This window comes from Moschus berezovskii, chromosome 10 (assembly GCF_049115385.1).
Source record: "Moschus berezovskii isolate FMDL1 chromosome 10, NW_MosBer_1.0, whole genome shotgun sequence".
In the NCBI taxonomy this organism is placed as follows: domain Eukaryota; kingdom Metazoa; phylum Chordata; class Mammalia; order Artiodactyla; family Moschidae; genus Moschus; species Moschus berezovskii.
Genome location: NC_142469.1, coordinates 94,400,812 through 94,416,502, shown reverse-complemented (window position 1 = coordinate 94,416,502; position 15,691 = coordinate 94,400,812). Strand labels below are relative to the sequence as shown.

The window sequence follows — 15,691 nt, the reverse complement described above, 5'->3', positions numbered from 1 at the left end:
TCCTGCCTTCAATCTTTCCCAGCATCAGGGTCTTTTCAAATGAGTCAGTTCTTTGCATTAGGTGGCCAAAGTATTGGAGCTTCAGCATCAGTCCTTCCAATGAACATTCAGGACTGATTTCCTTTAGGATTGACTGGTTGGTTCTCCTGTCAGTCCAAGAGACTCTCAAGAGTCTTCTCCAAACCATAGTTCAAAAGCATCAATTCTTTGGCACTCAGCTTTCTTTATAGTCCAAATCTCCATCCACACATGACTACTGGAAAAATCCTAGCTAAAGGTTGTTAGAAAAGGGTGAAAATCAAGGATCCCAGGGTTTTCTTCATTCCTGGAGGAAAGAAGGACTAAAATACAAATGTTCATACTTAGACCCAGTTTCCTTACTTTTTAAACGCTAATTGTCACAATAATTACAACACTTGAGAATCTACCTTGAGACTGTGATAATTACAGCCCCCAAAGCTACAGACCTCAACAGAGAATTCTTATCTTGACTCATCCAGGTCAGTGATAAGATGCCTGCCCCTGATTTCTCTCAAAGATGCGATAAAGCAAAAAGACAAACAAAAAGTGACTTAATAAGTCTGTTTTTCATTATAAAAGTAGAGAAAATATCATCTGTTCTTTAGGATTCTATCAACCATTCACAGTATTTTTAGTTTTCAGGACACAGTCTATGATTTCATTGTTCTTTATGGAGTGGGAGAAGTGATGTTGTTAACCTATATCAGTGTACTTTCCTTTTGGCTACTACTTCATCTCCCCTTCCCCCACTGACTTTTTTTTTTCCTTTCCTAATTCTGGGCATTTGATTGTATCATGTACTACAATTTGAAATCATAATTCCAAAATGAACTTAGCCACTATTTGCATAAATAACCAGAATCAACAGCAGTCACTGTCACAGTTCTTTGTCTTAGCAATTAACAGAAATTCTTATGTGACAGTTCAGAGATGAGACCTGTAGCTTCACTGCATCCCTTCCAACAAAGATTAAGTATCCCCGTGGCTTCCTGTAAGCCTCGCTCATAAAATATTTTGTCTTTTTCTGTGAGACTAAACTCTCGCGAGAAGTCGATTCTCCCCTGTCCAGCCAATGGCCTCCTGCCCTCCCTCTTTCACTGCCCAGTGTTCTGGAAGAGTTGTCCATTCCCCAACATCTCCGTCTTCACTCACACTCAGGCCTCTGCAGTGTGACTGCCACTGCTGCCAAGCAAGGTCTTCACGTCGCTCAAGTCAGTCTGTGCTTTTTCAGCTCTTCTCTACTTTGAACTCCTGCCACACTTGACAATCTTGAATCTCTCCTGGCCAGCATCCTCCTGCTTTTGCTCCCACCTCTGTCTATTCCATCACCATGCATCCATGCATGCTAAATCGCTTCAGTTGTGTCCGGTTCTTTGTGACCCTACGTAGCCCACCAGGCTCCTCTGTCCTTGGGACTCTCCTGACAAGAATACTGGAGTGGGTTGCCATGCCTCCTCCAGGGGACCTTTCAGACCCAAGAATCAAACCCATGTCTCTCTGTCTCCTACATTACAGGCAGGTTCTTGACCACAGGGCTTTCCTGGTGGCTCAGATGGTAAAGAATCCACCTGCAATTCGGGAGACCTGGGTTCAATCCCTGGGTTGCGAAGATCCTCTGGAGAAGGGAGAGGCTTCCCACTCCAGTATTCTGGCCTGGAGAACTTCATGGACTGTATAGTCCTTGGGGTCTCAAAGAGTCGGACACGACTGAGCGACTTTCACTTTCCTTACCACTCGCGCCACCTGGGAAGCCCACCGCAGTAACTCTGGTGAACTCCTTCTCCTACATCTCCACCTTCAGGATGAGCGTTCCTCCAGGCTTCTTCCCTCTGCGTCTTTATTCGTTCATATGCTCACTCAGGGTGACTCTGTCTCCCAGTGAATCTTCTACTTTGACAACCTGCCTCTCCAGATGAAGAGTCTCCAGCAGAATCCTGGTCCTTAAATCTCCAGGTACGTCACCTTTAGTGCCCATGCACTATACCAATATGTTTACTGTTAAAGTTCACAGATACAGGGGGCTTCCCTGGTGGTTCAGTGGTAAAGAACCTGGGAAATCCCACGGACAGAGGACCCCAGCGGGCTACAATCTATGGGGTCATAAAGAGTCGGACTTGAGTTATCAACTAAGTAATAACACCACAAATATATATTGATCTCAATTCATTTGAGAGCAAAACAGTCCAGTGAATGCTGTTTTGGTCATGGATGGTTAGCACAGTAAAGGCAGCTCTAGCCCAGTTCGTTCAAACATTTTTCTACTGCAAACCACAGTAAGAAATACATTTCTGGCATGACCTAAATATACGTCTACACACATAACTTACCCATATTATATTTAATACACTCTGACACATCCTATTCTATTCTGTTCTATTATTTTTAAAGACTGCTGCTCACTATCTATTAAACAGATTTCCAAACCTACTAAAGGATTGCAACCCAGAATTGGAAAAAGAGCTGCTGTCAGCCAGAACCATACCTACGAGCGTCATTCTTGGCACACTCCAGCATGGCTATTTACTTCTCCAGTGCTCTCTTTCTGTCACTATTAAATTAAGTGTTCTGGTCAACAATTTTGACCCCAAATGACTGACACAGAACATGAGTGTGATCCTCCTGGAAGTGCTGCAAAAGAGCTAAAGAGGAATGTTCTGGACATGAGCATGGGCCTTTGCTGAACCTCCACACTCCCTCAGGAAATGGTGGAGTCCCTGGTGGGTAAAGACAGAAGGCCATCAGGGACTGGTAGAGCCTCCAGCCTCAGGACAAGAATAGGGTGCTGGGAAAGATTGAAGGCAAAGGATGAGATGGTTAAATAGCATCGCCCACTCAGTGGACACAAATTTGAACTCTGGGAGATAGTGGAGAACTGGAGGATAGAACTGGGTAGAGGAGCCTGGCATGCTTCAGTCCATGCGGTCCCAAAGAGTTGGACATGACTTAGTGACTGAAGAACAACAAAAAAACGCAGCACAAAGCTCATATCCCAAGTCCCTGATTGAATCTGACCTCTGCCACTTATGGAGAAGGAAATGGCAACCCACTCCAGTGTTCTTGCCTGGAAAATCCCATGGACGGAGGAGCCTGGCAGGCTACAGTCTATGGGGTCACAGAGAGTCTGAAACGACTGAGTGACTTCACCTCACTTCTGCTGTGTAGGCCCTGTGTGACATTGGCAAGTTACTTAGCCTCTCTGTGCCTCCATTTGTCCATCTATAAAAGGATCAATAGCACTTGTTTCATGGGTTGTTCTGCGGGAGAATGGGCACCTGGAGAAGAAGCACCTAGAACAGTGCCTCCTGTTATGGTGAAGGGATCATAAACACTGCAGAGAAAACTCACCATAGTTCCAATAATGTCGCAGAGAAATCACGGCCATAGGCATGTCCTAACTCCAGAGATGTGAAGAGAACGGTGGGAGACATCTCCAGAGGGAACCTGCTCCAGTCATTACACAGCAGTCTCAGCATTCCCATCCACAAGTTCCAATAAATGAAGGCAAACACACATATCCACTGCTTACTCAGTTGGCACCTTCACCTACATGCCTTGAAGTCACCTCAAATTAACAAATTCTAAATGACATCATCAACTTCCTAGGACCTACTTCCTTTTCCTAGTTTCCTTTTGCCAGGACTGTTTAGCACCACTCACTTCTTTGTTTAATCTAGAAACTTGAGAACCATCTCCCTCATTCTCTTATCCACCTTGTCCAGTCAATAAGCAAATCTTTATGGTCCCGTGTTTGTCTGGATCTAAGATCTGCCTCCTCCTGTGGTCCTCACACTCTCCCTTGGATGTTTCCTGTGCTCTCCTGCTTTGTCTTCATGACCTGCCTTCCCTCCGTTCTCTATACTGCTCCCCCAGAGAGATTTCTGAAAGCAAATGTGATCAAGATCCTATGCTTAAAAATCCCTCCGTATCCCCCATTCCTTTCAGGCTAAAGTACGAACAACCTCACATTGCACACAGGCTTTTCTTGCTCCGGCCCTTGCTTTTTGCTCCAGCATCCCACCTCATACACACACATACCTCACTCTGCCCAACATCTCACTGAACGTGGATTCCCAAATACAGAACACGCACCATCTACTTTTACCTGTGCCTATAAACCCCTTCCAAGCTCCCTATGGTGCCAGGCTGACCCCTCACCCCCTCCAGGATCATCTCAGGTCTCACCTCCTGGACTAAGCTCTTCAAGATGTCCTTGGTCTCAGCTCAGTGTTGCTCTCATGTCTGCTCATTGGCCACCATCTGTCACATCACCCATCAAGCCTTTTTGTGATCACATCTCTGCTCCAAGGTCACCTCCTCAGCAGGCCTCCTCTCTGCACCCTCTCACCCCTTGATCGCTTTCTTTTCTCCTTCTCATTTGTATGACTTCTTGAAAAGTGCATATGTACTTGTTAACTGACTCACTCTCTCCCGCTGGAATGTAAATTTCATGAGGGCAGGGACTCCACTGTTCACTTTTTCTACTTCCTAAAACAGTAGTTGGGGAAGGAAATGGCAACCCACTCCAGTACTCTTGCCTGGAGAATCCCATGGACAGAGGAGCCTGGCAGGCTACAGTCCATGGGGTCACAGAGTCGGATAGGACTGAGCGACTTCACTTTCATTTTTCAAAACAGTAGTAGCGCTAGGCTTCTCACTGTCAGCAGAAGGTGTCTGTTAAGTCATCTGTCCCTCCCACTAGATTGTAAACTCGGGAAGAGGAGGAGGTGGCTAATTGGAGTTTATATTCTCAGCACCAAGAACAGTGTGCTTACCACATGTTAGGTGCCCCAAAATAGGGAATGAGTGAAACTAATCTCCACTTCTGGCTATATGCCTTTTTTCCCCTTGGCTCTCCAATACAAATGTACAGAAATGCAGGCCTCTCCCATCTCTCCTCAGTATAGGCTCAATCTGGTAGTGGCTGTTCTTTTAAAATCACAGGAAATCACACTTCTCCCCTCTACAGAGATGCTCCAGGATTTTTACGATGTTTCCATAGTAAACAAAAGAAATAACTATCTCTCTGCTCTCCCCAGGGCCCACACACCAGCTGGAGCTCTAACCCCCTTTCAGTATTTAGTTTCAGCTTTTGAGCACCTTGTTGGTTTGAGGCTGTTCTGAGACAGTGGCTGAGGAATCAGGCGTGAAGTCCGGTGATGGCTCCAGTTCTCCTCTCACCTGACTCTGCTGTGGGCTGAGCAGTTGTTTTTCCATCTGCAAAATAAGGAATGATTCCAAAGGCTACCACCTCAGGCCATCTGTGTGTGGTAAAGGACCAGGTCATCAGGGACCGAGGCGTGATCCCACAGGGCACAGCTAATCTGCAGCCAGTGTCACCTTTGACTCACCAAGCAAGTGTCACAGTGCTCAGACTGCTCCAAACCCTGCTGTCTGACCCCAGTCTGTACCACTGGTCCCCTGGCAATATCGGCTGTCTCTAAAATTTTTCAAACATCTACTCTCACGTTCTGTGCTTATCTTGCCGTGACCCAGAAACAGAACAGAGCAGCCACTGGCACCAGCTCAGGAACAACCCTCTGAAAATCCCTGTGCCACAGGTCCCGTGTTGTCATGATGAGTGACTTACCAACTCTAATAGCTGTAATAATACTGATAGCAATAATAACAGGGCATTGGCCTCCAGTTTGGGAGAATGAGGTGCTGGTTTTCACTTCCTCCTCTGGAAATCTCTGTTAGGACAGGGCTGATTCTAGTGACCCAGAAAGACGTTCACCTTCTGAAAAGCTTGTGTAGCCTCTGCACTCTGCCCGCCACATGCTGTGGAGGATGGCACAAGACTCCTTCCATTAGAAATCCACATCTCAGGCTTTCCTGGTGGCTCAGTGGTAAAGAATCTCCCTGCTAATCCAGGAGACATGGGTTCCATCCTTGATCCAGGAAGATCCCAGATGCCTCTGAGCAACCAAACCCATGTACCACAGCTACCGAGCCTGTGTTCTAGAGCACGGGAGCTGCAACTTCCTAAGCCCGTGTGCCTTAGAGCCTCTGCTCTGCAACAAGAGAAACCACCACAGTGGGAAGCCCACATACCCTGAAGAAGAATTGCCCCCACTCACTGCAACTAGAGAAAGCCTGAAACGCAACAAAGGGCCAGCATGGTCAAAATGAGTAAATAAATAAATATAATTGTAAAATTATGTTTTAAAAATAACAACAGAAAAAAGGAAAGAAATCCACATCATATTCCTGCATGTCTCCAAGGACTGTTGGTTTCACTGCACCCTGTTGTACTGTGTGTTGCATTGTGTTACAATGGGCTGCAACACAAGGAAAAGGGGCTGGGTGTTTATGAAAGACCTGCCGTTCCCAGTGCCAGTTTTCACTAAAAGACTAGAAGGTCCCTCTAGACGGCAAACTCCTTGGGGTGCTACAGAGGAAAGTGTGACGAGTGACTTTTCACTGGCCTTGTGGTTAGGCTGTCAGGAGATGTCTAGACTTAACATTGACTGTAGGTGTCCTCCATAGGGAAGACTGTCAAAAGGTCCATGTAGTCAAAGCTATGGTTTCTCCAGTAGTCTTGTATGGATGTGAGAGTTGGACCATAAAGAAAGCTGAGTGCCGAAGACTTGATGCTTTTGAACTGTGGTGTTGGAGAAGACCCTTGAGAGTCCCTTGGACCACAAGGAGATCAAACTAGTCCATCCTAAAAGAGATCAGTCCTGAATATTCATTGGAAGGACTGATGCTGAAACTCCAATCCTTTGGCCACCTGATGTGAAGAACTGACTCACTGGAAAAGACCCTGATGTTGGGAAAGGTTGAAGGCAGGAGGAGAAGGGGATGACAGAAGATGAGATGGTTGGATGGCATCATTGAGTCAATGGACTTGAGTTTGAGCAAGGCCTGGGAGTTGGTGATGGACAGGGAAGCCTGGCACACTGCAGTCCATGGGGTCAGACATGACTGAGCAACTGAACTGAAGAGGGAAGTGGACCCACAACCAGGTTGGCAGGTCCCAAGCTAGTCTTATCTGAAGCAGGTGACGCAGGTTTATAATAGCTTGAATCTTATAATCCCCGAAGCTCCCCATCACTGATACCCAGTGATGTGTCTGATGCTATATTATAAATGCTATCTCATTAAGTACCTGCCCCCAACCCTGCAGATAGCCTCCCTTCAATGTTGACGATTCTACTCATTTGAAAGAGAAAGAAACCAAGCTGCGAGTGACCCTGCCTTCCACCCTGAGGTTTTCTGGGGAGTGGAGCTGTGATCTTATCTTTTACCTTCTAGTCTGGTCATTGGTAAGACCCTACCCAAAAGTCCCAGCCTCCTCAGTTCCCACAGGCCCTTTAGGGCCGGGCTGTGACCTTAGGACTGAGCCAAGGAGTTAGAGACATGGAGCATCCCCTTTCCTTCCTTTGGAGCTTGGCTTGGTGGAGCCAGGGTCATTGTGAGAGAGCCTCAGGGCACAAGCAGCATTCAAGGGACCATAAACCCACTCCTCACAGAGAACTCTAGTCTAGTTCCAAATTTGGAGTAGTCAAGTTTTATTTTTAAGTGAGGAAGGAGGTTTTTCCTTTCCCCTTCTCTACTTCAAGAGCTGAGATGTTCTGAAATCAACTGGCAATTATATATGGCATCCACTGGGTGTGCAGTTTCTGGTTCCCTGGCATATGGGATGAAAATCTGACGCTGGCCCACCTCATATCAATGAAGTCAAGGTCTCTGGGGCTCAGGCCTGGGCATCAGTGTTAAAAGTTCCCGGGTGAGTCCACTGTGCAGCAAGGGTGGAGGGCCACTGCCCAGGACCACTTGGGGACAAGCTTCATGACTCCCCAGACACTGCCCTCTGTTCTCAGCCTTATTCTGTTCTCTCTCACTCTTATTTACTCTCTCTGGCTTTGCTCCACAAAGATCTCAGCAGCAGCAGCAGCAGCAGCAATCCTCCATAAGTGCTTAATCAAATACATCGATTTCTATAGAAATGACTATTCAGTCACAGTATGAGTTTCACAGTACAGTTTGAAACTGGTGACGTGACTTCACAATTGTTTTGAATATGAAAAGAATGGATCTTTATGGACAGACAAAAACATCTCAATTGTAGAAAAACAAAAGGATCAGACATAATTGTAAAGTTTTATAAATAAGTAAATTGATCATGTCACCAAGAAATCTAATAACCTAACTGGAAAAAAATTTTTTTAACTGGAATAGAATGGTCTGTCAGACCTTGTGCAGAGAATTATGTTGATCCTAGGAAACACAATATGTTGAAAAAAGCAGAGAATGGTATTTCTTTCAAGCATTCATGTTTAAGAGAACAGAAAAATCTATGGCACTGTGTTGCACACGTTTTGTTTGAAAAACAAGCAAAATTATAACATGGTGTGGCAAGAACGCTGCAGCCCAGAAAATGAGGCTAGAAGTGAGTGTGCGTAATGTCCTTAGTGTAGACTGTAAGGCAATAAGCTGTAGAATAAGTAATAAGTGGCATTAACCTTCTCTGCCCCAACTGCCCAACCCACGGAGAGAGAATTATTCAAAATTCCACAGATGCCCTTTGGCTGTCTGAACCCTTAGAAAGAGGTTCTGTACAGAGAAGCCCAGAAATGCTGCAGAGCATAATGAGTGAAGATAAGCCTCAAGGTACATCTAAATCTGTCACCATAGATATTGCAAGACTGCAACTGTGACTGCAGCCGACATTTTAGAAAATAAAACTTCTAGTAAATTCGTGATTCTGGTGAACCAAGAAATGTGGAGATTTTTCGGGAAACAGGGTCAGACTCTAACTTACCAACTGTGTTGTATGCCCCATTTTTTTGGCCCCACATTAGGCAGGACCTTAGTTCCCCAAGTCAGAATCGAACCTGTGACCTCTGCAGTGGAAGGGCAGAGTCTCAACCACTGGACTGCCAGGGAAGTCCCTATTCCCTAGTTGGTCCTGTGCAATCAGTCAGGCTGGGAGAGGAACAAGCCAGACCCCACACAGGGGATGCGGGGTGGGGAGGTGGGGCGGTGGAAGAGGGACGGTGAGCAGGGCAGTCTGCAATTGTTAATCTGGGGATGCAGTTGTGCGTTGGATCCAGCTGTGAACCAAGCTGTGAGTGGGTGAAATGTGTCTCTCTTCCTAGTGTGCAGGCCCCCACCTCTCCCAGGTGCATATTCCAAGCATCTCATCCACCATCACTGCCCTTTGCCAGCAGACAGAGCCTCTCACGGCCTTTCCCCATCACTTGTGTCCCCTCTGTCCGATGCCAGCCCTCTTTCTCACCCTCCAAGACCAAGCCAGCAACTACCACTGGGGAAAAGTCAGCTGTGTGATGAAGACAGAAGACAAAGAGCCTGTACCAGATTGAACAGTGTCCCCCCCGCCCAATTCAAGTCCTTCTTGGAACCACGAGCCTATTGCCTCACCTGACAATCTTGCTGCAGAGCCCACGGGCACCCCCCATGACCTGGGTGCTAAACCCACACCTCCCCACTCTCTGGAACCAGCAGCTCCACAAATGTGGCTGAATTTGGAAATATGATCACTGTAGATGTAATGGGTGAGGTCATACTGAAGTAGGTGGGCCCCTAATCCAACCTGATTGCTGTCCTTCCAAGAGGAAAACACATAGTCACACAGACATACAGACACACTGTGTCTGGAGGAAGACAGAGTGAAGACACCCAGAGAACGTCATGTGAGGTGACGATCACAGGATTGCACCTACAAGCCAAGGATTGCCAGGACCATCAGAAGCTAGAAAAAGCCAAGGATTGCCAGGACCATCAGAAGCTAGAAAAAGCCAAGGATTGCCAGGACCATCAGAAGCTAGAAAAAGCCAAGGATTGCCAGGACCATCAGAAGCTAGAAAAAGCCAAGGATTGCCAGGACCATCAGAAGCTAGAAAAAGCCAAGGATTGCCAGGTCCATCAGAAGCTAGAAAAAGCCAAGGATTGCCAGGGCCATCAGAAGCTAGAAAAAGCTCCTTGACCAGAGACTTCAGAGAGCGTACACCCTTGCCTCATCTCCAGTGTTGGACTTCGACCCTCCAGAACTGGGAGACAATGCGTTTCTATTGTTAAAGCCACCCAGATTGTATTACTGATTTACCCCAGCACTAGGTACTAATATGGAGCCTTAAAAGGTAAGAATGTACCTGACTGCTAACCACAGTCTCCTGCAGACTTGGGGTGAAAACAAGTCTCACATCACATGAAGACTCCTTGTGTCCTGGGGGAGTCACTTAGTGCTCTGCTTGGAGCTAGGCTGTGAGGTAGCATCCAGACTCTACAGGGAAGAATGCCATCGGTCCACGGCATTCATGAACCCAGGAGAGGGAGTGACAGCTTGTGTCAGCTGCTGCCATCCCTGCTGGAGGCACCTCCCAGGGGTCACAGCCTCGGCACCCTCAATCACCCACTCTCGTCCTGTGTTGAAACACCTTCTGGTTTTCACTCTATTGGGGGGAAATAAACAAATACAAAAGAATGCACTTAGAACTTTTTTCAAATGTCTGTTTCAAATAAATCTATTTTAAAAAATGAAATTATTCTTATACAAATACACTGAACGTCAGTTGATTTCTTCTTTAATGGAAGCTTTGTTAGTAAGCCAAAGAAAGCTGCAAAAGGGTCCTATGAGGACCAGTTTATGAAAGTGTAAATATTTAAGATACAAAGTCAAAGTGATTTCAGAAAATTTGTGAGACTGGACAAAAAAAAATTTGTTTTCTAACCAACAGGATTTAGATTATAAAAACTTAGAAGAAAAACAAAGAAAGACTTTGTTTACCATTCACTTTCCCTGGAATGGCTACCCACTCCAGTATTCATGCCTGGAGAAGCCCATGGATGGAGGAGCCTGGCGGGCTTCAGTCCATGGGGTCACAAAGAGTCAGACACAACTGAGCGACTAACACTTTTAACTTTCACTAGCTGCTTGGTTTCCTTAGTACCTAGCAAGGAATTTGGCAAGCAGTAAACTTAATGAATAAGTACTTGACTGCATATGTTAATTAAAAAAAAAAAACTTCAAGATATTTAAATATCAAATGCTATTTGGACATGAAAATATCATCTTGATAAGCTGTAACTCTTTTGTACTCTTCTACTGAGCTTATGAAATATGGAGAACCTCTTCAACAACATTCTGAAAGCATTCAAGGAGAATATTAATACTTCCACTGTAATAACAACAGCAACACTTATATAACCCTGCTAAATGCCAATTACTATCATAATTGCTTCTTTTACATCTGAAGGGAAAAAAAGTGAAAATGTTAATCTGTTAGTCATGTCCCACTCTTTGCAACTCCATGGACTGTATAGTCCACCAGGCTCCTACACCCATGGAATTTTCCAGGCAATAACACTGGAGTGGGTAGCCATTCACTTCTCCACAGGATAGTTCCTACCCAGGGATTCGAACCCAGGTATCCTGCTTTGCAGGTAGATTGTTTATTGGCTGAGCCACCATTTAATCCTCGTAACAACTCATCATTTTGCAGATGAGGCAATGAAAACACAGAGAGGCTAAATAACTTGTCAAAACCACATAGGAAATAAGGGGCAGAGCTAGCCAGTGTAGCCCCCTCTACACAATGCAGCCTCTCATCAGGAGGTCCTCTTCCAGTAAACGTTTATGAAGGAGCCACTGAATGTGAGTACTGTGTCTGGGCATCATTTTGAGATGAAGAAGCACCTATAAGTCACTGCCGGGAAAGCTCTTCCGGGTCATAGCTCACTCATGTTCCTCCAAACCTGAGACTCCGGTACTGCACAGCCTCCTCCATGAAACTGCTGTTCAGACCCAAAGAGCTCTCACTTAGTCAACTCTCTCCCCAGAGTCAGACAGGTATAGAGAATCCTTTCAGATATTGTCGGGAGAAATATCAATAACCTCAGATATGCAGATGACACCACCCTTATGGCAGAAAGTGAAGAGGAACTCAAAAGCCTCTTGATGAAAGTGAAAGAGGAGAGTGAAAAGGTTGGCTTGAAGCTCAACATTCAGAAAACTAAGATCATGGCATCTGGTCCCATCACTTCATTGCAAATAAATGGGGAAACAGTGGAAACAGTGTCAGACTTTATTTTTCTGGGCTCCAAAATCACTGTGGATGCTGATTGCAGCCAGGAAATTAAAAGACGCTTACTCCTTGGAAGGAAAGTTATGACCAACCTAGATAGCATATTAAAAAACAGAGACATTACTTTGCCAACAAAGGTCCATCTAGTCAAGGCTATGGTTTTTCCAGTGGTCATGTATGGATGTGAGAGTTGGACTGTGAAGAAAGCTGATCGCCGAAGAATTGATGCTTTTGAACTGTGGTGTTGGAGAAGACTCTTGAGACTCCCTTGGACTGCAAAGAGGTCCAACCAGTCCATCCTAAAGAAGATCAGTCCTGGGTGTTCATTGGAAGGACTGATGCTAAAGCTGAAACTCCAATACTTTGGCCACCTCATACGAAGAGTTGACTGATTGGAAAAGACCCTGATGCTGGGAGGGATTGAGGGTAGGAGGAGAAGGGGACTACAGAGGATGAGATGGCTGGATGGCATCACCGACTCGATGGACGTGAATTTGAGTGAACTCCGGGAGTTGGTGATGGACAGGGAGGCCTGGCGTGCTGTGATTCATGGGGTCGCAAAGAGTCAGACACGACTGAGCGACTGAACTGAACTGATGGCCAAGGTGTCTATCATAGTGTATTCATTGGGAGAGACCTAGAGTGCTGGTTTGCCTTCCCAAGAGGGAAAGTTAGTGATTGCACATACATTCCTACAGGCTATTTTAAAAGCTGAACTCTTTGTTTCCTTAAATAGCTATCTTTCCAGATGCCACATTTCCCCTGGCTACGGTTTAAAAGACCATAATTGAGATTAAATTTTAAGCAGACAAGCAAGACGACAGAAGCAATGGTTTTGTTTGCAGGGTCAAGACTCGTAATTTCCTTTGGCCAAACCTCCTGGAGGTTTTAGTAAATTTTCTGAGAAATTAGAATGGGAATGAGGAAGTTTTGCTAGTGTGGCTCATTCATGCTAAGATTGCACATGGATCATGTTTGTTTACAGACTATTTACAGACTCGTTAGACCACCCCCAGGACTTGTCCCAGGCTGTAGCTAGTTAGCAGACCTTTTATTGGCATTAAATGATGTCTTAAAGCGATTCAGAAAAACTTTAGTCGATGCATCACTTTTCTGGGAAATAAATATCATGCCTGGATTTTATGCGTCACTTATTTCCATCTGGCCCGTGAGCCGCACACTTGGCTTATGCACCTGCTTCTGGATCAGCAGCGCGGCATGTGTTCATTAGAACAGCTAAGTGTTATTGCAAACGCTCCAAAAGCATACTGGCGCCATCATTCCAGAAGTTCACTCTGTGCTCACGTATTAGTCCTGGATGGATGAACAGGAAAGAAGTTTTAGAGAAGGTTCAAGCTTTAATACCATACCAACCCAAGCATATTAATTTTTAGGTTGGGCCTGAAAGTGACCAGAAAAAAACTGCAAATAACCAGAAAATTTTCTAGATCTTTCAGCCTGAACAGGGATAGGACTAAGCCTGCAGAGAAACTTAAGGACAACAAGAGACAGAAGTGCCACTGCCCGTGGTCACATTCGAGGATTCCTACATATTCACTATAATAGTTACACCCTCATTCATGAAAGCTACTCTTTTTAATGTAATACTCATAGACTAGAATCTCCTCTTGTTAATAGTATTATAGTACTAAGCACTACAGCACACGTGAAAAATACTGAAGTTTACTAATGAGGCCAACATTTGGCTTTAAGTGAGATCTAGATATAAAAAAATATGGAGTGCCTCTTTTTCTTTTAAATTGCAAATCTAGATATCTACAAAGAATTTGATTTATCCCAAAAGAAAAAAGACAAATTTGAGGAAGACCTGCAAGGAGATCTAACCAGTCCATTCTAAAGGAGATCAATCCTGGGTGTTCATTGGAAGGACTGATGCTAAAGCTGAAACTGCAATACTTTGGCCACCTCATGCGAAGAGTTGACTCACTGGAGAAGACTCTGATGCTAGGAAAGGTTGGGGGTGGGAGGAGAATGGGACGACAGAGAATGAGATGGCTGGATGGCATCACCGACTCTGTGGACATGAGTTTGAGTGAACTCCGGAAGTTGGTGATGGACAGGGAGGCCTGGTGTGCTGTGATTCATGGGGTCGCGGAGAGTCGGACAGGACTGAGCGACTGAACTGAACTGAACTGAACTGTATATTTCAGGTTAGTTTCCTAGGACTTCTGGCTGGCTACCACAACCTGGGTGGCTTGAAACAACTGAAGTGTGTTCTCTCACACTTTCAGGGGTGAAGTTCAAAATCAAGGGTCCTCAATGAGCTGGAGAGAAGAAGCCTTCGGAGCCCCACCCCCTACTGGGGTGGCTGCCAAACCTTGACACTCACCGTCTAGCAGCTGTAGTATTTCGCCTCCGCCTCGGTCATCGCCACATGGCTGTCTCACCTGGGTGTCTGTGCGTCCTTCACTCTTCTTACAAGGACACTGGTCACATTAAATTAAGCTTCCACCAACTCCAGTGTGACCTCATCTTAACTAATTACATCAACATTGACCCTATTTCTAAACACTGTCACATTCTGAGGTACTGGGGCTTAGGACTTCAACATTTGCTTTGGAGAGGACACAATTCAACCCATAACAATCTATCAATTCTCTTTTTCTTTTGCCAAACCATGCAGCTTGCAGGATCTCAGTTCCCCAATTAGGGATCAAGCCTGAGTTCCCTGCAGTGGAAGCACAGAGTCCCAATCACTGGACCACCAAAGAATTCCCTCATTTCATCTTTTAATTACTATAAGGTCCGTGTATGAGCTTCCCAGGTGGCACAGTGGTAAAGAATCCACCTGCCAGTGCAGGAGACACAAGAGGCATGGGTTCAATCTCTGGTTCAGGAAGTTTCCCTGGAGGAGGAAATGGCAGTCCACACCAGTATTATTGCCTGGAATATTCCACAGACAGCGGAGCCTGGAGGGCCACAGTCCACAGGGTCGCAAAGAGTCAGACACAACTGAGAGACTGAACACAGCACCATGCATGAGCTAGAATTTCAGCAAAAAACTCTAATACACTTGCAGAAATATTCCATTGTTGGGGTTTGGGTCCTGAAAGCATTCGTCTAAGTTAATGCTGTGGCAGCCAGGTATTTATGTGCACTCCTTTGGAAGGAAAGTAGCAACCCTGAGCAGATTATTCTCCAGAGGTTTCCAAAACATTTACATTTACTTGAAGGCTGTGAGCATTGCAGTTTCACACCACCACAACTCCACATGTAGCCCAGCTGACTCAAGTCCACCCATCCAACAATGTGCAAAATTTCTTAAAGCATAAAAGATGTTAACTTCAGCCCCCTGAGACAGCAGCAGCCTTCTGATCACTTAACAGTGTGTTAAATTGTTCCCACATTCTCTTGGAAGCTCCATCGTCTATTGACTGGATTCTCTAATTTCACTGATGGGCACAATAACACATGAAATCACTCTCTGCTCAGAGAACCAGAGCCCCAGGGGCATCCATCAACATTTCAAGTCTCTTCAAAGCATCTTATCTGGGGAATTCCCTGGTGGTCCAACGGTTAAAACTCTTGAGTTCCACGGCAGGAAGCATGGGTTCGATCCCTGGTTGGGGAACAAAGATCCTGCATGCCAGAGCAGGGTGATC

The 15,691-nt window shown here is 45.5% G+C and overlaps 1 protein-coding gene across 3 annotated transcripts in view; it reads right to left on the bottom strand.

Moving 5' to 3' along the window:
- PPP1R14C (protein phosphatase 1 regulatory inhibitor subunit 14C) overlaps positions 1–15,691 on the bottom strand; it is a 124,577-nt gene that overhangs the window by 88,473 nt on the left and 20,413 nt on the right. The window contains exon 3 of one of the 3 annotated variants that reach the window (XM_088840823.1): positions 13,263–13,382. The exons of 1 other annotated variant lie outside the window; for it this stretch is intronic. The gene's annotated coding sequence lies outside the window, so the exon portion shown is untranslated. Of the gene's footprint in view, positions 1–3,366; positions 3,687–13,262; positions 13,383–15,691 lie in introns of those variants that run through there. One more of the 3 variants, XM_055432800.2, reaches the window with a different exon arrangement.